The sequence below is a fragment of the Metopolophium dirhodum genome, chromosome 7, assembly GCF_019925205.1.
Source record: "Metopolophium dirhodum isolate CAU chromosome 7, ASM1992520v1, whole genome shotgun sequence".
Classification (NCBI taxonomy): domain Eukaryota; kingdom Metazoa; phylum Arthropoda; class Insecta; order Hemiptera; family Aphididae; genus Metopolophium; species Metopolophium dirhodum.
Window position 1 is genome coordinate 36,046,931 of NC_083566.1, and position 25,689 is coordinate 36,072,619.

At 33.2% G+C, this 25,689-nt stretch overlaps 1 protein-coding gene across 2 annotated transcripts in view; it reads right to left on the reverse strand.

The window, feature by feature from the left end:
- The window catches only part of LOC132949565 (transcription factor AP-2-epsilon), a 187,567-nt gene extending 173,974 nt beyond the window's left edge, over positions 1 to 13,593 (reverse strand). For both annotated transcript variants that reach the window (XM_061020520.1, XM_061020519.1), the window contains exon 1: positions 13,258 to 13,593. The gene's annotated coding sequence lies outside the window, so the exon portion shown is untranslated. The remainder of the gene's footprint in view (positions 1 to 13,257) is intronic.
- Positions 13,594 to 25,689: the final 12,096 nt, after the last annotated feature.

A 25,689-nucleotide genomic window follows, 5' to 3' on the forward strand; every position in this document is an offset into this window, starting at 1 on the left:
TTTTGTGTATCATCCGAACGCTATATTGACCACATTATATTAGGTATACATATTATATAAATTATGCTCCCGACGTTGCGCATGATATATTGTCATAATGCTATATCCTATATTATGTGTCTATAATAATATACTTAATTGATATTATATTATAGTATACTATTAATTCTTAGTTCGAAAATCCACAATGATTCCGCGTGTAACAGTATAATACATAATAATGTATAATACGAAATCCTGTACCGACGGCCGAATAACGATGAGTTGAATCGTTAATATACCATAATATTATACAAAACAAAATCGTGATTTATTGTATGACGTTCGATTTGATGAAACTCTTCTTTTATTTCAACCAACGTTGCACGTGAGTTGAACAATATTTCTTATTATATAAATAACACGATGCCTACGCACACATATTTAAATTCGATTCCTTCAATGTGGGTTATGAACTAATGCCAGATTAAAACAAATGAATAATGTCCGACAGTTCGACCAGCAAATATGATCAAAGGATGTGTATTATTTAAAATAATTTGTACAGTGACGATCAACAATAATAAATATGCTGTAGAAATCCATATATGGAAGGCATTCCTTGATATATTGTCAACTAATGGGTAAATATTAAATAGCTTAAAATTGGTCTAAATATTTTAAGTATTGAAGATTGTAATGTGGAAGAAAATAATATAATTAATATTCGCAAACGTACGAAAAAGCTAAATTATGTTATAAATGTTTTCATCTTCGTATTACTATCTCATCCTAATCCTCTTGTAGAAATCTTGCTACTCCCGCAATTCCTCGCAACCGACGGTTAAAACAAAAATGCCAAACGGTGTCGTGACCGGCTTGATATTTAATGTAAATTGATTAAAAAAAAAAATAACATAATTAAAGTGTCACAAATGACAAATGTGTGGCTGCGTTCCTCAAACTATTCATATTGTGTATAATTTATCGAAAACTATTATTAAAATATGTTTTAATAATTTGTAATTTTTTTTTCTTGTATCTCATATACTTACTGTGGCCCTAGACTCTAGAGGTACAGATTGTAAATTTCACTATAAAAAATAAAAAAAATATATTTAATGGTGAAAAGTTTCAAGTTCCTAAGGATAGATTGTCATTTTTCGTGTAAATATCCAATATTTAAATTCAAATGAGTATAATAAAAATTGTGCCCATGTATTTTCAACATTGTTAAATGCTGTAAGAATAACTTATAAGGTATCTTGTATTACATTTTCAGGCTGGATCTATTAAAATTTAAAATCTTATGCATTTTTAACTACAAAATAATTTGAAATTTCTTTGGTTTTGACAAATGTCGTGAACACTTGAACTTCAAACGCCGCGTATAGAAAAGTGTGCGCATATGTATATTCGATATTTTTTAATTGCTGTAAGAAAACTTACGAGGAACGTTGTTTTATGTTAGGAGTTTTAACTAACAAACGAAAATGTTTTCATAAATAAATCAAAAAAGTCAAACATTTCAAATGATTATAAATAGCACTAAGAGACCCAACATATTATTATATAGCATATTATTATACCTAAGAATAGGCTGATATAAATGATTGGTGAAAATGTCAAGTCGCTACGATGCAGAAAAACAAAATCGATTTTGTCGAAAACTATATAAATATTTCTGTTTTTCTCTAATTTTTTAATGGGTTTTCCTGATTAGTTTGAAAAGTAATGGGAATTTTTTTTTTTGGCTAGATCTAATTTGCTAACATTTGCAGAAACCGTTTTATTTTTATTGATTTTAGAAGTGACGTAAACAAAAATACTCATCGTTCCTCTTATAGACTCTAAAAATGCTCAAAAAAACGTTTCTCAGTGTGGTTTTATTTTTTCCATACAACCCACCGCGGTAAAATTATTTAGTTTTAGATTTACAATTAACAATTGCTTACATGTAATGTAATTTAATTGAAATAAACTTTAATGCAATGCTTAATATTGATCATTATAATAGGTATATTATAGTATCACACTATAACAGTATAACGTATTAACGTATAGCGAAAAACATTTTTATTTTTTACTATCACCGATTCAGTCACATATTTGCCGCCAAATAAAATACGATTTATCACCGAAATCGGTGGTTATATATTATAAAGAGGGGTGTGTTCGTATTCGAGTGCAGGGTTTCCGGCGGACGAGCGCCGGAAATAAATTGGCCGTAAAATGGAGTTTATCCTGTGGAAATTGGAATTTCCTCGGTGACCGCACACTCTTGCAGGGCAAAGGGAGTGTGCGCAAAGGCACACACACACACACACATTCCCAATGATGCGGGGAAAATGAGACAAGTGTAAGTAAAAAGAGACGGAGAGATGCGTCGAAATAAATATATATATATATATATATATATAAATAGTATAGAGATCTCTAGGCAATGAGGCTGTTTTGGTTCGAGAGGGGTGGAGGGGCGAGACCGTTTTGGAATTGAATTGCTCCTCCGACCGCGCTCCACAGCGAAACACGCTCGAAGAGGGCAAGAGCGTGTGTGTGTGTGTATTTAGCGAGTGTGTGTCCGCGTGTTGATTGTGCGGAAGGTTTAATAATTCAAAAGGCTGACCGACCGCACCCCACTTGTCGCCTGCGTTTGTGTACGTCACTTTTGCACGAACGAAAATACGAAATGCGCCCTTTGGTCGGGACGTTTTAATTACGTTTCACCGTGCGCACATAGTATATTATGTATAATAATATATATCTATATTTGTATTTACCCTTTGCACCCCCCCCCCCCCTCCACACCTCCCACGACACGTTACCAATCTGACTGGTTTTCTATATGCTGCAGTACACAGACACGTACGTGGAATTGCAATACGTATTTAAACACGAGTACCTATGATGTGTGCGTGCGATGCCAATATTGATAAAATTTACACATAACATGTCTACGTCGTTTGGCTGGATGTGGACTTCACGGGAAAAAGCCGACGTTCGACGGCTGGGGGGCCCCACACGTGGAAATTTGTTTTACAAATTGCGTTAAAAACTCTTAACATTTTTCCAATCAGTTCCGTGTGCCGTTAAACGAATTGAAATAATAACTATACTGCATATATTTAAAACAATATTTGTTCATCTTTTGACATTTTTTACAAGGAAATATTTTGATCATTAACTACCTACCTATATTATAAGATAATATTATTAATTACGTATTAGGTATAATGAGATCGGTGGACAGAATAATTAGTTTTCTTCCGCGCAACTGTGTAAGTATTCTTTTGGCCAGACCAAGGCTACATAATATTGTTATTATTATTATTATTAGTTTATTACTAGTTTGCGAATGTCGTCTGTAGTCCCGTGTGGTTATCTTGTGAGATACCGAAAGCGATATTAAATTATAATAACATAACACCCGTCCCATGTCTATACCAGTACCTAGGTCATCATCGTCACTACAACCGGTAAGCAAGACTTTGAAAGGTATACATATTATACAAAAAACCGAAAACGACGACACCGCATAATTATTAGAGGTTGACAAAAAACAAAAAATTATATGATAATAATAAAAATCGCGCGTCTTTTGGAGTTCTCGCGTGTTATAGTACATTACAGGTACCTATGTAGATACGTTGAAAAATGACGGCGGCAAAGGCGGACGACTGCTGCTGTACCTCCTATAATATTGTATACGTGTATAATTTACGCACGTCTGTAACAATCTGTGTATAATTCGTGGTGTGCGTATTAAAAAATAACATTTTTTTTAAGCGACGCCTATTTTGCCGTCGTCGATCTCGTAGTCCGATAAGAAGGTATAACTCTATATATAGCTACATTTTTATACAGTACACACGTATATATATATGTATCTCTCATACCTAAACAATATATAAATAATAAATATTATATGATTAACGTCAAAAACGTCATAAATGTACTACAGCGAGGTGGACATGTATGATATATAATAATATACATATACCATACATTTAAACATACTATATTATAATATAATATTACCTGAGTGTGTGTGTGTGTGTGTGTGTGTGTGTGTGTGTGCGCGTGTGCGTGTGTGTGTTAATCTAACGTGTACGATAATTATTACACCTCCAGCATTATAAAGTGGAATTGGTAAATCAGAGATTAGCAAACTTTAAAATCTTTAAATACAACTGTATAATATTATACCTATTTAGTTTTATTTCGATACTCATCAATAATAATTAACAGTTATAAGTTATAATTTACAATAATACGTATATCATATTATTTATAATATGTACGTATAAACTATAAATGAATACTTGGGTGTTATTGTAAGTTATAAAAGATGATTATCGACGAGTATCGAAATTAAACTATATACATATAGGTACACAATAAACTTAAAACTAAATGTGCTTACAATTAATTTTTCGTTGTAATTGTAAATTGTTTGTTTTACTCAAACCCGAGGCTGCACAATAATGTCAAAGAAACATGTCATATTTTATAATTTAGCTGAAAAATTTATCACTTATATATAATTATTATACTCCTATATTTAAAGGAAAACCAAAATATTTTTAGTCGAATATTATTAGAATAAAAGATTTTTATTTATCAATTTGTTCAATTAATCAGCCCACTGTATTGCATTGTTAAGGGGATCGCCGCACGCGGATTTTTCATACGTATTGGACCAATAAGCGGAGGTAAATTACACATACTTCGGAATGTCCGATTTTAATTTTTTATACATGTATGAACTCTGTGACAAAATATCTAGGCTTTTTAGGAAGTAAATTTTCAATTTTGAATTCTAAAAGACCTAAAAAATAAGATTTTTTTTCAAAAATCCCCAGAAATAATTGCATTACATATTTTGTATTATTTTGGGCACATCTGATTTCAAATCAAAAATGTGATTCCCGAATAGCATAGTCTAGAAGCTTACAAATTCAACCATTCTATCGAAATTACAATCGAACTTAAGGAAGCTTGTTTAGTTTACTACCGTTTTTAGTAGTTTTTGTATAGTTATGCAATCAAGAATATTTTCGTTTTTTGAAAAATTTACATGTGTGTGCGTGTGCGAGAGTTGAATCCGGCGGCGGTTGCCCGACGCGGCATTACAGCGATTCTCGGAAGCACACACTAATGTTCATTTACTACTCACACATAGACATAAGCTACATAGCCCAAATGTTGATGTCATGTGAATTGTAAAACATGGAGCCCCCTTAACGAAATGCAATTGGTTGACACTTGACACTAAAAATGACTACGATTATTGTGACAATATATAAATTACATAGTGGACCAACACTGTCTACATGACTACATGGTATAATATATTATAATACATAGATCCCGCTGATGGCCATTGCAGTATATCAAGGTAAAAATTGTTAAAATAATATTATATGAACACAAGAACGCTATTTAAATTTTAAGCATTATATAATATAATATAGGGTAAATATAAAATATAATATTGTATGTTAAGCAAAGTATGTATAGTTATTGTAATTTGTAAGTATAACCTTCGTATATTCGCAGTAGGAGAGTCAAGAACTCTGCAAGAATAGTAATGGCTATATTATCTATAATAACTATTAATTTATTGTTATACAAATGGAATAAATTACTTAAACCACCTGGTATACAAATATATCGACTTACGAACACTAAATATTTTAGAAATCGTTACTCAAGTAATGCGCGCATTACGAATTTTAGAGAATTTCCTATTCGGATTACGACGTTTAAACGTTAACGTTTATCATACATCGTAGTATCGTACCGAGTAACCGTATGGTAATAATATTATTTTATATATTAATTATATGAATAAATTAGTATTCGCAATATTAATATACAGTCATGAACACTTCAGCATATAGTTTCATCCGAATGAATTAATTATTTTACGCATTTAAATATAATACATATTGACGTCGGATCAATTATACACTTTAGGGGCTGTATAATATAATACCCACATATTATTCAAAGCGATTCCACTGTGCCTCATACCCGTTTTTCGTCGGGTTATAGTGACTAAATTAATGAAATTATGAACAACTAATAGTTTATTTTTGATTTATTTATATTAAAATATACTAGGTATCTGTTAAAGACTTGACGATTTTAAATTTAAATTTTTACTGTTGTCTTGGATAGCGTGTACACAACTCAGTGGCCTATCTGAAGATCAACCTGCAAGGGTTTAATACCAATTTTTATCGATAGATCGGGGGGGGGGGGGGGCTATTCCTGAAAGGCTTATATTAATCGATTTTTAGTATATTTTTTCTGAAAAGGAATAGTCACATTTGTATTTTGTTTAATGCTTACAAAGGTAATGCACGAATATAAATTATAAAAACGAGACTCGACTCTCAAAGCGTATATAGGTGATTCAACCATAATATTTTCCCTCAAATACGCCACTGCTTTGCCGTGAACTATAATAGCATAAAATACGCGTGCGTCGATTTATTATATATTGCAATGTCCAGTGATACGCACCTACGTGCATATTATTAATATTGGCCAAAGGACGACAATATTATTTGTATATTTTTGCGCGCGCGCACTTTGGAGACTATATACACCCCACGGACAGGTTCCCAAATGATATTAGATCGCACGCTAAGTTTTTATGCGTACATTCCGTAATATTGATATAATAATGCCTATGTTTCGTGCGGTTAATCAACGATCGCGCCCGCGGAGAGAGCTGCTTCGGCGGCGGCGGCGGCGTGTAAATATACAACGATATAATAATATGATATTGTGTGTGTGTGTGTGTACCTTTATAATATAATAATCTTAAACTGGGCGCAAAGTTATCGGCAGGCGGAGAGGGCAAACGGTCGTGTTTTTTTTTTTGCGCCGAAATCACGCGACCGACGGGGTTGAGAACAGACATAATATCGTCTGCAGCAGCGGGAGTTAATAATGGACGCGCGCTCGAACCGTTTAATTCGAAATTATGCGCCGCGCGGACCGTTACGGGCTTACGGCTCGGTTACCCTCCGGTACGGTTCTGGACGAGATGATTTTTTACGATATTATTATACAATATAATATATATATATATGATATTGTCCGTACGAATATAAACAAGAAAAACAAAAAGAGAACAGCCTCCGAGCCATGTCGGGTACGCACAAACGACGCTGTCTGCGCAGTATTATAAATTATAATACGTTGTATACATGTACATAGACAAGTAAACGTACAATATTACGTGTTGTACATGCACATATTATAGACGAGTATATAATAATATATATAATATGTACGCATCGCACCGATCGGACGGCGTTCGTCGTCGCGTCATTATCGACACGATATGGGAATTCCGTCGGAATGAAAAACCAAACGTTTTTTTTTTTTTTGTTGTTTTTTTCACCAAACGGTCGAGAAATCCAAATCTCCCACACGCGGAGGCGGATGTACGCGCACGCGCACACACAGCACCATAATACGTATTTACACGTTGTTATATTCTGCGATATTACCCATGTACCTATATATATTATAGCCGAGCCCATCTCGCGTGCCGGGCTTTCCGGACAGTATAATATTTGGTCCATCGGTATCCACACGAGGCATCCCAAGAATGTGTACGTCGTGTAAAACACGCGTCGTCCGAACCGTATAATTATTATTACACGCGCCGTCGCCGCCGTCCAGTAGTACACACACACACACACACACACACACACACACACGTCATATTATTATATACGTGCTCTAAATAATAACGTTATAATATCATAGGTACACGCGCGTATTTGTATTTTTGGTACAGAGCACCCCCCCCCCCCCCACCCTCCACCGCGCCCAACCAGGACGTATTACAACGCGTTATATTATACTGTCGTATGTGTACATACATTATGATGGCATAATATGATATGCATTGTATATACATTGGTGCGCGTCGGTTTATTATACAATTATTATATTGAAATAATAACGAGTGATTTCGAAGTTTTTTTTGTTCCTATACGCCCAGCACACTTACTTACGGATAGGAATTCGAAACATTTTAAACATTCTTTTCACTCATCGCCAAATCCGCCCGCCAGTCCGCTGTATACATTATAATATCGTTGTTGTTATTATTATGAACCGTCGTGCGCGTATAATATAATAATATGAAATCAAACACATCCTCATCCACTGCCAAATATTCACGGAAGCTAGAAAAGAATGCAAAATACCAGACAATCTGTATGAAGCCATCGGACCCTATGCTGACCCACAACAAATTATCACTTTTTAAAAAAAAATTGATATGTACAACTTAATTTAACCCATCATTTTTTGTCAAATAATCATATTGTGAGCTAATAACCATGATGTTGATGCTGTAACAATAAATAAAATAAAAAAAAAATAATAATAATATGAACCGTATAAGTTTCACGTAGAACCGCGATCATCGTTTTATATACGCGACGTTACAGTTCGAGTGGCGGTTGAATATTATAATAAATTAATAAATAATATACACATACATATTATATTGTACAAAGTTCGTTAGTACCGTACGACTTTCTTGAAAACATTTTCCACTCAGGCACTACACAATTTCGAATCATAACATAATACCATACACTCATAATATATATACTGTTGCAAACGGTTTCCATCAATGTCCTTTTCCGCCAAATTAAAAGAAACGACATCACTTCTCCCAGATCTTATCAACTATAGGTTCTCACATTATTGGTATCCATTTAACGTCAATATTTAACATTACAGTGTAATTATAGTAATACCTAACTAAAAACAATGTATGAATTATATTATGTTTCTACTTTAACATTTGCACAAATAATAATGCATATTATGTCTATGCAAATAACTTTTGTCAAAGACTCATGGACATGTTTTGCACGAGACCCCTCATATATTTTTTCCGACTATGGACTATCATTTCAAGCTTAAATCTACCACGACTGCGGTCTGTGACGTACCTAATGAATAATGAGTCTTGTGTGTGCACGTTATAATAATACACGCTTCTGTGTTTAAGACCTTAAAAACGAGCGTATCAAATGTATTATGTAAACTATAGTTAATAACTAATATTCAGAGATGCTTTCAGTAATAAAAGCTATTATATAAATATTAAATACCTGGGTAAGTACTATATAAAATAATAATCGATTCTGGTAAGTTTTAGTGTAGGTACATACGGTATTTAATAAAACGTTTCAGATTTATTTCGAAACGGTTCAGGCTAATCATATAAAGTAAATTTTTAAATTATTTAAAAAAGACACCGGTACGCATTTGTGAGTTATTAAAAAATGTATGAAATATGTATGCAACATGCACTAATGTATGAAAGCCGAATATTGTACAAAAAATTAATATAATAATATATTAGATGATATAACTAATGAGACATGAATTATTCATATTAATAATTATATATTACGCATAGAGTTTGTGTTTAATGATAAACTAATTTATATAGTACAAGTAATAAGTATATATCTATAACATACCGATACAACGTAAATCATTGTAATATTATAAATTTATAAGGTATAATAATAACTTTTCACTCAAGAAATATTATATTAATATGCTATTTCATTGAATTAAATCGTATGGAATATGAGTATAAAGGTACATCTATGCCATATATTTTCATGTCAAAAAAAAATGACAGGTACCTATACTTATACCCAAATTTAGAAGCTAAACCGGTCTAGTCACTTAAAAATATCTACACATTTTTATGTTTCTACTCTAAAATTCTGCAGTACTAAAATCCAAATACTATTTAATAAATGAAGGTTAATAAATATTTTCAGTTTACATTGCGATATTTAAAATATAATATATTGTCGCAGTAAAGATAAATACTATACCTATATGTAAATAAAACAATAAAATACTATCATTCGTATTTAAAAAAATAAATGCTAAAATGCAGATAAATATTTATCATTAATTATTTTAAACAAAAATGTTGTGCAAGATTGACATTTATAATGATCTTGGATAAACAAATATTAAACATGTAAGTTAAAAATAAAAATTGGAAGATTGCATTAATCTTAAATAAGCATTGGAAATTTGGAACCATTTATAACCAACATTTATTGTTATAGTATTGTCCATAGGAAATTATAAAATAAGATAAAATTAAAAGTTAATAATTTATTCATCGGAAAAAGTAATTATTATTATTTAAAAAAATAAATTATAAACAACAAAGTTTTCGTGATTACTATCAGCCAATATAAAATTGAAAATTAATTAATAATAATTATACAATTATACCTATACCATCGTTATTTTTTTACTTGTTCGATATTGTTTTTCCAAATGTATACGAATTATTTTGATACATTTGAAGCACAAAGTTTTTTACTTCCAATGTAAATTTGTCTTGATAATAAATTGTTTTAATAGTTTTCGAGTACTAAGTGATTTTGTAATAAATCAAAAAAAATTATAGTAGAAAGGCCAAGTGATGTAAACCACAAATATAAAATTTTTCAGAAGAGACTAAAATGTTAATATAATTTTATATATTTTATTAAAAATTACTTTAGAATTGTTAAACTATTATTTTGTACAAATGTTTAACAAAAAATGATTCGATGGTGACGTTACTTTAAAAAAATGTGTACCTATTTAATATTGTGCCTTTATAATATTATCAGTTAAATTTGTAATGTAAATGTACAATGATAGACACAATGAACATTAGAGTTTTTAATTTTAGATTTATATCTATTGAAACCCTTTAGGTTATATATACAATATACATGTACATAATATCTAGATTTACGTATATAACGAATCATTCAATGATATTTACATTACATTTAAGACAATATATTTCTATAAACAAACAAATTTGATTTTTTTTTTAATTTGAAAATACTAATATAATTATTTCCATAATAATTTTACTTTGAGTTAATAAAAAAATATGATTTAAGTACTATACATTATATACATTTTACATTAGGATGCTAGTAAATAACCCAATAATTCTTTCATTAAAATTTCGATGTACATAAATTAAAAAACCATTATAAACTCAATTACAAAGTCAATTTATTTTTGACATTAATTCAACTCGCACTAATATATAAATAGGATACTTATTAAAAACAATCTAACTCTCATATTTATGAAAACAAAAAACCATCATATTATAATATTATAAATTATTATTTATTAAATATACGCCAGGTGCGGCGTTTATACGATCACAAAATATACCGTTAATACAAATTGTTAAAATTTAAAAAATTTTAAGTGATAACGAATCAAACGATATACCAATTCAAAAATCTAGGTACGTGTCAAATAGACATGATGGAGTCTCAATTAATAAACATTTAACTATAGTGTTATTTAAAAAAATATAGTTTAATATAATAGTATATATTATTATAATATTATGTGAATAATAATGGGTATAAAATAGACATGATAATATTATATTTTATGATAATTTAAAACATACATAAATAATAAATAACATATTATTGATACCTCATACCTTCGTATATAATAAGGATTTTAGTTGTATAGAAACTTATAAAATTAAACGAAAATAATAATTTCCGAAAATATGAAACGGTTTCAATTTCATCAAAACATAATAGGTATTAGGTACTGACATAATATATTGTATATTATACAACGCATTAAAACAGTTTATGAAGTACCTATACTATGAACAACTGAAACTTTCCATAAATTAAATTATTGAATATTGAATAAAGAAACAATAAAACTTTGTTTTAATGTCGTTGCTTAAACATACCTACCTATATCATAAATATGAAGTTTGAAAAAATATAATATATCCAAAAATCTCTCGATCTTCGCGCTTTTTAACGATGTTAAAAACAACACTGTCTATAAAACTCTATAACCCGTGGGTTTGACAGGTATAGACCTCGAAATTCAAAAATATCAGTTTTTAGTGCGTGACTGTATCATTTAAATAGCGTTATGTGACCGGCCGTAGCACAAACTAAGGAATATGATCCGAAAGTAGTTTTCTATAACTTTTTTTTTTTAACAAGTAGCAAAACCATAATTTTACCTTATTACAAATCTATATTTTAATCGATATCTGTTTCGTGCCGTATTTATTAGGTCGAAATGAAATCAATAAAAACGCTCACGGCGACAAAGCCTGGGAAATAGACAGAAACCGAAAAGAAACTGACCTTTTCAAAACGTTTCACCGAACACAAAAAACCATATATATGTAATATAATAATATATGCGTGTACGAGATCAAGCGCGTCGAGCATATTATATGTTTATAATATTATTCCATTAATATGTTTAAATTATAATCCATAAAGAAAAATTAATAAAATCTGTTCGGACTCGTCTGTTAGAAATAAATTAATAATTATACATTTATCTATACAAACTTTGATATATAATACGTACATGGGTAGAGTTATAACGGAGGCTTACGTATTAGAATGCTTATAATAGGTGATTAAAAATACGCCATTGGGGGGGACTTGAAGTGATTCGCGTGTAAATCGTAAAGAAATACAAAATCGACGGCGACGAGCGGGCGCGTCGAATCGTCGACCGTGTTCGCGACGATAATAATATTTCGATAACGACAAGACGGCCGCGGTATCCAGCGTCCCGGGGGCGGTAAAATATTTATTTATAAAATTAATATTGAAGAAGAATATTTAATTAACAGTAAAATACAAATATTGTTATTAAATGTTTTTTTTTTTTATTATTTGATATAGAGAAAATATTTCGTCACTTTTGTCAATAATCGATAAATAATTCTCAATAAACCTTAGTAACCAAAATATTCAAACGTTTTTATTCTTGGAATATCAATGGAATATCACGAGTAAATGAATAACTTGAACAATTTTTACCCCCTTTATTATTTATATGGGTGATATGTTTGTATACGAACACATTGCAGTATACGCCTAGGCAGGGAAGTGTATAAGCTCTAAAATGTACAGACTTGGGCACGAGTCCCAACTAGTACACGATTATTTATGACAAATTTTTTTTAAGAGAATATCATCATAAGCCTTCCCATGCGGTGCTCTCTACTAGAGCTGGTGTTCTCGGTCACGGTCCACAGATTTACGTATAAATATGGACAAATCTAAGTCGGTGTGTTTTCTATAAAAAATGTCGGTTGTGCAGGAAACGCGGTATAACGCGTACCAGTCACGTTCGTTGATCATTACGGTCGAGTAGCTGGCACGTACCTACCTGCAGAATGATGGCGAAGCTGCAGCAGTCGTAGTCGTCCGCTGGTGACGTTTTTGTCATCGGTGCCGCGGAAAATCGTACGTGCAGTGACGCCCGCGGACGATTTCGGAGAACAGAAATTCGCGATGTTTGACGGAAAGAGTGATTCCCGGTATAGGTAGGTAGGTTTCGGCGAAAAAAAAACTCGCCGACGACTGCAATATTATTCACGGCGGTGACACGACGGCCGCGCAGATATTATTATGTACGGCTGACGATGTGAGACGAAAACGCGCGTGCGGGCAGCGGGTGATGCGTGGACTGCAACTGTATACTGTACGCCGTCGGCCCTGCAGCTACTACGGACGGACGCGGCACGACAATTGCGCGACACAAACGTTTTCCGGTCGCCGCCGGAGAGGCTACCGCGGTAGCGGTTGCGCGACGCTCTGGGCGGAGTGCTCGGGGCCAAAGGGACGGCCTATCTCCGCCCCGCGGGCACGTCGGTGTCGGCGCCGCGGGGCGTATTGGGTGCGTGCGGGTGCGTGTGCGAGTTTTACTATAATATTGTGTTTTATTGTCACCGCGGACGCATGGCATATATAGGTACTCCCCGAGACCTGCACTGTGTGGTGGGGTGGACGGGTGGAGGGATTGCCGCTTTCTGTGGTTATTGCGATCCGTATTATATTATGCTGCACACGGATACCGCGAAACTCATCGGGGCCGATACGGCATATTATTATAGGTATAGGTTATGGGTTCGGTTACCCGGTGGCCGGTACCGAATGCCAAGCCCTTTTCGTAGGCTTTAAAAACGTCCAGGCACTAGTTTGGGGTCCAAATCTTCAAAGTTATTGGTGTCATATAGGTAATTTAGGTTAATTAACCGTCGTCCGTCCGAGTGTCCGGCTCAATGAAATGTATGGGGCGCTAAAACAAAGGTAGGTTTTCGCAAATCGTAAACGTTTGATTTGTAAACTATATAGGTTCATATCTTTAAACTATAGTTAGGTAAATGTGATTTTAAAATTGTTTTTATTTTTAAGTATCAATAAATTATCATTGTTCTGCAAGAGACACTGCGATACGCCTTCCAAAAATGTTTTGCTCTTTCATTTAGTTTAATTTATGAAAGTTTTTAGTTAAGTAGGTAGGGTATACAGTTACCAAATTACATACAAACTGCTTTTTTTTTGCTACAAAATTACATATTTTATTTGATTCCAAAATTATTTATTTTCAAATAGACAACGCCAGGTATTCGATAATTTATTTATTTCTCGCTGTTTTTGTATTTTTTAATAGTGTTTTCCTGTAACTTTCGACTTAGTATACGATAAAATAAAATTTTGCAGGTCGCCTGAAGATTAAATCGGGTCGTGTTCACTATACCTACGTAATTTTATCGTAAAAATTATCAGGCCGAATTTTTACAATTGACGTTTTTAGTACACCCGTGCTATCTATTATGTGCCGCACCTTTATCGCTGTTGTTATTATATTGTATATCGTTGCCGGCGGCAGAAACGACACTTTACCAGCTACCCATATACAACTACCCACGATGTAACGTCTCGTCTGCTTTCGTTTTGTTGTGGATTTTGCGCACGCGAAAATGTAATTTTTCGTGAAAACTCTCTGAACGTAAAACCAAATTATAATATTATTATCAAACATTCATGCCTTTCGTAGCTTTATGCACTCGTATAATAGTCGTATATAATAATATGTTACCTAACGCTTTCTGCAGTCACACACGTACACATACACACGCTCTCGCCGTTCGCCCCCGAGCGGTACTCTTCGCTTTTAACTCCAAACAATATTTTATTCTCACAGCACACCTATAAATCATAATATAATATTGTCGTTTAAGAGGACTCGCATAATATGTTATATCACTTATATCCGTCTTGCGAACAACACACAATACGGGAAATCTGTTTTCAGCGGTTCAAATGTAGTGTAGTAACCTATAACAGTAGAGGGAATTGACTCATCAGCTATCATCAAACTTGAAGGTAAGAAGTACTAAGAACATTATCAATGTCACGGGTTTGGTACAATATTCTAATTTTGAAGAATGTTTGAGCCGATTCAAACGCACATAACTTGGTTAAAGGCTTTTTTCGTATTTATCCAAAATCAGTATTATTTAAAACAGACTTCGTTTACGTTTTGAATACCAAATACGATGGCAGATTAGAAACCCAGCTGTCGCGACTACTATAATTGAAGGAGTGAGTGGGTATGACAGTGTTATAGTTATTAATATACCGAAATTGACCAAATATGCACGAAAGTGTTATACCATAAACCAGTGGTTCTCAACCAGTGTGCCCCGGCACAATACTGTGCCGCAAGATCGACTAGGTGTGCCGCGAGAAATGTCTGATATTTGGGATTATGCTGTTGAAAATACCAATTTTTATAAAACTGTGGCAATTAAATTATACATTGATTTTAACTTCTCCAAAAATTAAACACGACAATTTTTAAATATTCTTTTTTATATGACATTTATAGGAATTTGGGGAATAATATCAAACATGTGGGAAAGTCGATTTCATGTAGACTTGACGAAAAATTCAAATCTATTTTCAGAATTCTTATCGTTTTAATAGATCAATTGGAATGTTTGGCAAAAATCACGTTTAAAATACTATGTCGCGCATAGGTTAGACAAAAACAGAAAATCACGGTATCGAATCCCCTTAAAGAGTTCAAACTAAAATGTCCAGAATCTTAAACAGAAAAAACTAGACAAATTAATTAGTTCATCAAAGAAGGATTATTCATAGAGAATGTTTAAAGTCTATACAAAAATTCAATTTGAGTTGGTATAATGAAAAATATGTTGGAAGGGGTCCGCTGGCAAATGCATTTTAGAAAGCAAAAAACAAATTTGAAAAAAATTTACAGTGATAACAAACACTAAAGCATCAAACTACAATCTCCAGATTCTTAAGCAGAAAATACTATTCATACTAATTTGTATTCATACACAAGACTGCGACTAACACAATCATATTTTTATAAAAGTATATGATATAGGTAACTTCTATTTTTGAATTGATCGTTTTTTTTTCTGGCACTTTACTATGTCGTGCATAGGTTAGACAAAAACAGAAAATCACGGTATCGAATCCCCTTAATATTTAGTTGTTTACACAAAATATAATATGGGAATAAATTATCCCTCTAGATCAGTGGTTCTCGACCGGTGTGCCGCGAGAAATGTCTGATATTTGGGATTATGCTGTTGAAAATACCAATTTTTATAAAACTGTGGCAATTAAATGTCAATTAATTGTGCAGATAAGACCGCGATGCATATGTAAGCGCATAGCGATGAGTGATGACTAACTTTCTCGCATTACGGCCATCATTAGGGGGGGGGGGGGCGAGCAGGGCCCAGACCCTGGGCTTCACGCTTTTTGCTTACATTTGGATGCATAGCGTTTAAAAAAATTGATAAAATTGATTTAAAATTTGGACCTTGAAAATCCTAAGAACGGCCCATGGTTGCTTCGCATGGTTGCCAAAGTTATTGTTGTTGTTGTCAAGTGCGTGAGTGTGTCGCGAAAATTTGTAATGTATAATGTAAACCACTGTTTTAAACTATAAATACACATAATAAATTTGATACAGACAAAAACATTACTACATGCCCACAAAACATAAATGATAATGGTGTAAAAGTTTGAAAAAATGTCACATTCCACCAGCTATTTTTTATTTATCCGTTCTACCTTGTATTCTGTCGCAGCCTACGGGTCTGCACGGTGTATGATGGCGCATGAATAATTCATTAGGTTAGCATAATATATTGTTATTATTATATCATTTAGTAATAGATGTGTAGGGGAAGCAAAACTAATGATTTGATTAAATGTAATTGTTATTATTTTTTAGCCGGCTGGAAAAGTAAGACAATGCTTCTGAAAAAAAATGTCAGTTTAACGTTATATAGATCTATAATAATAGATCTCAATGCCGCGCGATTTCAACGTGCTTCGGGCATCGTATCGAATTGTCCGGCAGTTTTCTGAACTTCTACAACCCATAGTTTGGACATATTTTGGTGAAATATTGTCCCTGTAAGTTTACCGCGTGGAATATTTTTTTAAACGACAGTAACAGTTTCTCGACTCAGATGTTGGCGCGACATAATTTGTTAGCTTTAGCGTTGACGCCTGCAATACACGGGCGAATCGATTTCGAATGTTGAATCGTTTCGATATGTTATTCGCTACAGCTATAATACACGTATAATATAATATATATAATGGTCGTCTTCTGCAGGTCGACGAGTCTGTGTGCAAACGGTCTGATTGTTTGTTTTGTTTCGGTTTGTTGTTTATGTGTGTATATATATATACATCATTAGTGAACGGAGTCGTGTTAAATTTACTAACAAAACAAACCACGGACTGCTGTAATCGACGATTTTTTTCTTCAAATTATTATTTGTATACGCATTTATAACTATATAAACCTTATTCTATATAGCTCTATTACACACCTATTATACTTTCTTTCATTATTATTTCATTAAAAACTTTTTCTTGTGCATACAAATCATACATTGGCGGGTGGTTGAAGGCCTCGGGGCCGGGCACCTGACACTGAGTGACTTAAAAATTCAAAGACAAAATGGTTTCCTGACGGAAAAAAAATAAATCAAGGATCACCGGTTTTAGGAACGTGTTTCGTTTTTATTTCATTATTGAAATACTTATTTATTCTAAATAATTTGTTCCGGATCAATATTAACTTATTTATTTTGTAACGAAATTTGCTTATGTAAAATATTTACCCGTTTATTAGTGCAGCGCGGCTATTGAATAATTATTGTAATGGTATGTTAAAAACGATTATTTCGTTAAAATAATGCAGTTAAAACCGTATTACATTTACCGAATTTTTGTTCATTGAAACTAGAAGAACGTTTGTTTGATGTTACATTTCTTATTTTATATATTTTCGACAGAAAAATTTTAATTCGTTCTTGATTATCGATATTTTATTTGGAATCTTAAATAGTAATTATAGTATTTGTTAATAGGATTATTTAAAAATATTTATATGTTTTTATTAATTTGTTTTTTTTTTTTTTTTTGAAAGATCATATTATAGTAGGTACCTATAGTAGTAACCTAACCTAGTACCTATAGTACCTATAGCTAAATATTTATATTTTATTACGTAATAGTATTTGAATATGATTTGGAGATTTTCCGGTAAGTTCGATAACCACAGAGGCCATAATTCATGATTATAATACACCTCCGATTCGTATTTTTTGTTCAAAAATAATGTATAATTTATACTCATAGGATTTTTTGTAACACTGTTTGTAAAATATAATAAGGCAGTTTGTTCGAATTTTCTGAGACACGCGGAAACATAATATTTTGGTTGTTGATCATCGTATACGATTAGTCACCACCAATTTATAATTGTATAATAATACCACGTGATTTATCTTCGCATTATTATATTATTACATTCAATAACGTTCCGCAAGAATTGATTTATATTTAATTTCCATTGAATATTATCTCGCCAGAGCTGCAGTTTATCAATAATAAATTGTTTTATTACCGCTTCGAAGGTTATGACCTCCGGCGGCTCCGGGGCCGAGATGTTGTACCCGCGGTGAGGTGCAAACGACACACGCACATACTTACACAGTTACACCGAAGTACCGAAATATATATCCGACGCAGTCATGTGTGGTACAGTGTTCGGAATATTGTCGTTGTGTAATATAATAATATTTTTGAAAAAAAAAATAAATATGGAAGCGCACTGCGCAATGGTGAATGGTTTAGATACGCCGTGTAAAAAAGCGTATACCTACGAACGGTTTCCGTTCGGGTGGAATGCACACAATATAATATAAGTATGGAAAAAACACGTACCTACGTCGACCTCTTTGTCGAAAAAAAAAAAAAAAATCGTAAAATAAATAAACAAACAAATACAAATTGGATGAAAATAAATCCGAGTTTTTTTACAATATTATTATTAGAATAATTATTCGCGTGTGCACGGAGAAGGACGACGAGAGACGAGGCAAAAAACTAAAATCCAATAAGTACACACCTATTATACACCGGCTGCCATTTGAACAGCGCCGGGCACTGATGTCGTAATTTTAGGATAGGCGCCCGGTGACAACGACACGACAATTTATTATTTGTACAATGGGTAAATAATTGTGACGATCGCGCACAATGGCCGCGCGGATGTCTTGCACAATGCGGATGATCATCCATAATATACATGATAATAACATAATAGATACGACAGCGATGTTGGATTCATGTTTATTTATCTTCGACCATTATGTTATTGTCGCGTGATTATAATATATTATATTATACATACGCGCATTTCGTCGTCGCCAACGTCTCACTCCGGCGAACAGGTAACAGACGACATAATAAACCGTCTTCAATCGATATGGTATTAAAGGTATATAGGCATACGTGTACCAGGTACCTATATATTATAATAACGGCGAGTAAGTAGAGCAAACAAATCGTGTGTGGGTTCCGCGGAGACATGATAAGTATAATATATATACGTGTATTATTATTTTCTCGTGCTATTAAAATACACGCCGTACGAGGAGAAGAGGAGCCAGGAGGAAATCACCCCATTGTCGAACGGTATTCGACTGTGGGTTTTTTCTCTCTGTCAGATGACAATATTTTACAGCCGCTATGGTTCGGGTATAAACATGCGTGTATACATTATAGCGAGGAGACCACCAAAGATCTCGATTTTTGTAAAACATTTCAAAAGATTCGATTATAATCCACGGTGTAAACTTATATATTATTATCATCGATAAAATATATAACATAAACGATCGATCATTAGAAGACGAAATTCTGCGCGCTACACTTTTCCAAAAGAACTATAGCTCCTCTGTTCTCTCGCTGTACTCCGTCGGTGGCCATAATAATGACAATAGCTCGCGGTGTCAATACGTTTTCAAAATGTAGGTATTATCATAGTTCATAATTCATATAAGACATTATAATATATAGAATTGTATTACTTATCGTTATTATTATTATTACATTAAAATGTATAAGTTAACAGTGGATTTTTTTCTCCTAATTTGTTAAAAGTTGTAGAATGATTGGCATTGTGCTGAGTGATGACTGCAAAAAAAAAAAAAAAACTATTTTAAATGTTGATTGTAATATTATCTTCTAAATAATTTGTATTGTTGACGGTCATTAGAGCAAACACAACAACCTTGGTTGTGTCGAAGCGTTCGTCTAATTATGTGTTACGGCGCGTCGCGCGTGTGAAATGTGCAGAATAATATATACCTACTACGACAGTGCAAATAGAGATTTAATGACAGGCGCCGTTTTTTAAGTGATATTCATTTCATAAAATCGATTTCGTCCGCTTTCTCGGTGCAGACGGCAGACGCGTTGTAAGTAGGTACTTAAAACGCAATCACCACCATCTGCGGCCTGCGAGCGCAAACGACGAAATCATAAAAATAATCATTAAGTCCGTGCATTTTTCGTCAATCGTTTGAAATTGCGAATATTCGCCGCAGTCGACGGGCCCAAACGACAGCACACGTATAATGCGCAAATATATAGAATAAATAATATTATTATAGTATGCCCGCACGATTACATACCGTTTTGGCACGGATACAATATTTCACCGGAAATTCTAAATATGATAATATCTTCCCGTCAATGTGTCCATACCGCGTGTGTAGCAGTGGCAAATTATTAAGACGGCCAACCGTAGTAGCGTAGGTACTATATTACAAGGCTGGGCATTAACGAGTTAAAAAGTTAAAGTTAAGTTAAAAAGTTAATTTTATTTTAACTTTTTAACTTAACTAGTTACTTTTGGCTTTTCATTAACTTAACTGTTAACTTATTAAATTTCTTTCTTAATTAACGTGAAATTAACGAGTTAATTTTTCATTTTAAGAAGTAAGTTAAGTTAATTTATTTTGTTTTTAATTTTATAATATTTCACTATTTCAATCTATTTTGTTTTCATGCCAAAAAATACGTATTGTAAATTGTTTAAAGTTAAAAATGTATATCATTCGAATCTTACTTATATGGAAATCTGTATGAAGTATTAACACTATATCCTATAATTTAGTTTTGGGTTGGAAAAAAATTAAGTACGTTAGCGTTGTATAAACAAATTAACTTTTTTTTAACTTTATAAAAAGTTAACAAAAAATGTGTATTAACTTTTAACTTAACTGAGTTAACCTATAGTTAAATTAACTTTTAACTTTTAACTTTTTGTTATTGGTGCATATTAACTTAACTTAACTGAGTTAAAAAAAATCATTAACTTGCCCAGCCTTGCTATATTATGCATTTTGCACGACGGGTGTAACGCGTTTAAGGTCGTAATATTTAATCATTATTATTGTGTTAATGTCACACATGAGAAAACTGTCGCGTGGATGCGTATACGGTGACCGACTACTACGCTACTTCTAGACTTCCTCCTTACAGTGATTTTATGTTATTATTATTTTAGCGCTGCTCGAAACTCTCGAGTGGAGCACGTCACGCATAACTGCTGCAAGAGCGCGCGTTGTGCAAACAGTAAGTACATACATATTGCATACGCGTACACACAATATTATGCCAAGTACGCTCTTTTTATAATATGTTCGACTCTTTATCCCATCACGAGCATAATATCATTATTATATTTTATTTTTACGAGATCGTAATCGCATACTTACGATTTCGAAAAACCGGGAAAACGTCTACGGTTTGAGAATGTACCGGTTTATATTTATATATATTCTAAACTATACTCCAATAGAGCAGATGTACGGATCACCACGGGACACAAACACCAGCCGTATTCAAATTTGATTTCAAATTTCTCCGGCAGTATGAGTATAATGACGTTATGTAAAATCTATCAATTACCGGGTCATGTAGGCAAGTATGACGTATTCAATTATGTATCAGGTGTATAAATATTATATTGAAGTTGAATCCATATTGAAAAAAACTTTTTATCAGTCACATGTTTCGTAATTTTTATGAAGTTGAAGAAATATTTTGGTGCAGATGTATTATAGCAGGTAATTGCCGTGTGTCCTCGAAAACAGGGTACACTGCAGCGGTGTAATTAAATTACCCATATAAGGTACTCAGTACTCTATACGTATTTTTTAATTCTGTTTTCGGGACATGAAGCTATATTATAGTCTGTTAGATCATCAATCTCCAGCAGACAGAATTCTAAGATAATATGTAAAGGGTACTGAGTAATGTGGGCAATAAACGAGTAATAGAATGTACCCAGTTTTCGCGGAAACACGGTATACAACAATTATATTATATTTTCAGTTTTTCGTAAACAATGTTCGTAATACAATATTCATATTTTATTTTTCTTATTTTTAGTGCACTAACACACATCGCATGTCTGGAATTTTGTTTAAAGTAAATAAATTCACCCACTGCGTATAAGTAACATACCACAACAATATATTATGTCATATTATTATATTATGTAATATTCGGGTATTATCGTTTTTGTGTTTTTGCTAATTTCGCGTCGAAAACAGAAGCGAACCCTTTTTGCGTATAGTGTACCGTATATCTATATATATATACATTTATGTGTGTAATATGTATGTATTTTATAATATGTAAACACATGCGATATTAGTCATAAGTATATATCGCTGGCGCGGGAAGGGCTACCACCGCCGCTGCGGCAGTGGACGGGCGCATGCGCGCGTGACGCGATTCGGTGCAGAGGGTGGCCACGTCAGGAGGAGGTGAATGGCGGGTGCGAGGCCCGGGGCTGCGAAACTTTTACGAGCCCCGACCAATGGGGAACCGCCGGCACTACCCCGCCGGGACCGTCGTTGTCGTCGTCGTCGTCGTCGCCGCCGCCGCCGCCGTCGTAGTCGCAGTCGTCCCTTATATTCTCGCGCGCCCGGACCCTGGCGGATTCCCCTCAGACCCGACCGCGCGCGATGGCCCCCGGGGCGACCGTATATTTCACCCCTTCTAAGTAATATTATATATATGTGTGTGTATATATATATACTTATATGAAACAAGGAAACCACCGCCGTCTTCATAGTCGTTGCCGCCACCACCGCCAAATATACATACATATATATATAACACTATGTGTAGTCCTTTGCACCCACCCTCCAACCCCTTTCTCGGCCTGATGAATTGTATAGTGTATACGTATGTGTGTGTGTGTGTGTGTGTAGAGAGAGAAGGAGAGTCTTTCCTCCGTCATCTCTTCTCCTCAAACTTAAGCTTTGTTATCACTCCCCTATACCCTACCTACCCACCCCTGTCAGCCAGTCGGTAACCGTCTCTCTTTCCGCGTTCGTACACCGACCCTCCAACTCTGACAAAGTTTTAGCTCTCTCTATCTCTCGTTTCCAATCCCCAAAACGCGTCTGCGCACCCTGTATAATATACATCCGCTCCCCTCTTCGTGTACTGCACAAAGATTGTATTTGTAGTTTTTTCTTATTTTTTTTTATATCTCATTTATTTTTATTATTATTATTATTTTGTTGTACACTTCTTTTCCTGCCGTCTCGACCCTCGCATCTCGCGCTCCATCCACCACCCCCATCTTTACTACCGCCCGTCAAGTCGCGTAGTTCTTCCCGATTTTATTTATTTATTTCTATTTTTTTGTTTTTGCTTTATGTTTTTCGTATCACAAAAAAGTCAACGTTTCACTTTTGAGCGTCTGCGTGTGTTGTATGTGTACGCAACGTTTAAGAGTAAATATGAAAAATTGTTTAGGCTGTATTATAGTAAAGAAAACACAAAATAAAATGTTGGATAAGCGAAGCTTTTTCTACGTTAACTCGTTTTTCATTCGAATATCATAATATATTTTAATGTTTACTCGTGTGTAATCTGCAGTAGTTTACTATTTCTTTGTTAAAAGTCTGAAATTGCTGCAAATCGCGTTCACAAATGTGATGTTAATAACTCATCGCCACAACTTCAAACACCGCAATTTGTATACTCGAAATTTAATTCGTACTAATCGTACTGTATAATATTATAAAATATACCAAACCTATAATAGTATACCTATAAGTCTGACGTATAGTGTAGGTATCTAGTACTTAGTACCTATAGTGCCTACATAATATATAATATATTATTTATTTAAAGGTATAATGTATTTGTAATAAATAATACTAGTTTGAATTATGTATATACCTGGTTATGTATTATTCAATTGTTTGATATTTTTCATCTTCGCAATATATATTGTATACAATAATATTTACACTATGAACTTAAAACAACACCAACGAATGTACATATTTAAAAAAAATTATGGGTATATAATGTATATAGGATGTAAAGTTGTGCCAATATTGACAACTCTTGGCATGATGTAAACATCTTATGACGGCGTGATCGGCGATCAATATATTTTCTAGTTATTAAACGTGTTTAATAAAATACCATATACATGGTATTCGGTAAAAAAAAAAATACAGTATAAAAAGTAATAAGGTAGTACTGTAGGTAATTATTTTAAAAATAATCGTTTATAGCAGTTGTTGCTACTATATTATGCACTATATAGCATGGAGTCTGATAAGTCGGTCAACCTGCAAGTTATAAACAATAGTAATACTGATATATTTGTAAATACTTTCAAACTGGTGGGCCTACCTATTATATGAGTTTCAATTATAATATGTATTATTCTGTCATACGTTTTGGATTTTCAAACTATATTCTAATTGTTATACGTTCCAATGTCTGTATAATATATTATCATAAGATTTAATAAGTTATATATTTTCTAGTAGTAATAAAAAAAATAATACATTCAAGAAAGATTATTAAAATATTATAAGATATTACAAAAAAATATAAATATTTTTAATTGGATATTTTGACCTAGAATTGCACAATATACTCATACACTCAATGACTATCGTGAGAAACAAAAATTAAAAACTATTTTGAAACGGATTTCATTCGTGCTTATTAGGTGACTATAAAGTAAAAGTAGTTATATTATTATGGTCCAGATACGACTATACAATTAATTTTAATTAATTAATTGAACGCAGTTTGCGATTATTGACGGCAAATCACTTTTTTAATCGAATTAAAATAATATGTAACCGAGCATTAACATAATAACATTATAGGTATACACATAAACGCAAACGTCGTAGTGTTGAAAAAGTTTTCTTGGTAACTGCAGCAAATATCGATGGGTGGAGTTACGTAAAAGCAAATGGCGTGTACACGCAGAGGATTATGCATTTTTATTTATTTCGTGCGGACGAGAAAAGTTATCACGATAGCGGGACGCAAAGTCATCGCATGCCTTGTACCAAACAACCACTGCAGCCCGCGGGAATATTGGCTATTTTTCAAAAATGCG